Genomic DNA, 1,311 nt, shown 5'->3' with positions numbered 1-1,311 from the left:
AAGTCTACACAATAGAGAAGGAAGAAATCAAAATCAAATATATCATCCAAATTCCAAATATTTGGATTGGATATATGCTTTTAAAAAAAGAAACAAGAGAAGTTTAACACAATTGCATTATTTTAATCAATCCCTTTGGACTTTCCACCAAATATCAGTGCTGCAACCAAACATGGCCAAAACTCCTAATGCAGCCCAAATGGAATAAGCTGATGAACATCAATCTCCCAACTTAGTCTGATCAAGCTCAAAACTCTAATCTCCATCTAACAACTTCTGATAAAGCTCAATACTCTAATATCCATCTAACAATTAAGACTTTTCAGCTTTAGTTTCTCTTTCATGCAATTACGCAATGTGCAGTAGATTAGTGTAATTAGAGAAGTTCACCAAATGGACATGTAAGAAATGAATGGATAAAAAGTGGCGCAATATGCAATACAAAGCTTACCTAACGTAATGAGCTTCAAAAGCTAAAAAATTATTCATCTAAAAGAAAATTTCTCAAATAATTCTCAACAATTTTAATAGAACTATCCATGAGGCATTGCCAGACTTAATGAGACCTACTTGGGATACTTTATTGGCATCACAACTGCTTCCTTGAGAAGGCGCTTTGCATTCTCTAACCCCTTGATGCTTTCCCACTTCACATCTGGATTCCCAGGAATGATATTCCTGCAAGTAACAAAGACCGAATATAAATTAACACTCGTACCCACTCAGTAGTAAAGATATGCCAACTGATGGATTCTGATCCATGGATAATAGGGCATTTTGTAAAACCCAGAATTAGGGACTGCTTAGCTATGGTTTCCATCTAAGTGGCACTGAATTTACCTACTTAAACTCTCTGCTAAGGTGTGCATTTCTGCAGATTCAAAAGCAGGAAGTAGAGACCTTTGCCTGCTAAAGTAAATATCATAAAGTCAAAAGCTTTTTAGCATGCAAACAAATGATGCCTGCAGCTTTTGGGTTCCAATAATCAGGACATGATACGGTATCTTTCAAAATTTGAAAAAACTTCAATCCGAATATTAGTCATGCCAGGTATTACCAAACATTTTTCCTTTTTATTGACACATTTGGGTCTTTGTTCTCTTACTACCAATATCAAGACAATTGTGTCAAAGCATCAAAATGGCGTGATCCACCCGATGGGTGCTTTCAATCTCATCCTTCAGTGCCACATTGGCATGTGGTGGCACATTAACAAGCCCAAAGTTTCTCATCTGGCCATTTCTTTTGTAAATGGTGGCCCATCTATTGATTTGACTAGCCTGAATTGTCAAAGCATCAAAATGATGTGAT

At 36.3% G+C, this 1,311-nt stretch overlaps 1 long non-coding RNA gene across 1 annotated transcript; it reads right to left on the bottom strand.

The window, feature by feature from the left end:
• Positions 1-402: 402 nt before the first annotated feature.
• LOC131225391 (uncharacterized) lies at positions 403-907 on the bottom strand. Its single transcript, XR_009161338.1, has 2 exons — positions 845-907; positions 403-678 (listed from the first exon to the last, which is right to left on the bottom strand). It is a non-coding gene; the product is annotated as an uncharacterized LOC131225391 (long non-coding RNA).
• Between the last annotated feature and the right edge of the window lie 404 nt (positions 908-1,311).

This window comes from Magnolia sinica, chromosome 14 (genome assembly GCF_029962835.1).
Source record: "Magnolia sinica isolate HGM2019 chromosome 14, MsV1, whole genome shotgun sequence".
NCBI classification, from domain to species: domain Eukaryota; kingdom Viridiplantae; phylum Streptophyta; class Magnoliopsida; order Magnoliales; family Magnoliaceae; genus Magnolia; species Magnolia sinica.
Note: the sequence above shows the minus strand (reverse complement) of the source record. Positions and strands in the feature narration are given on the sequence as shown.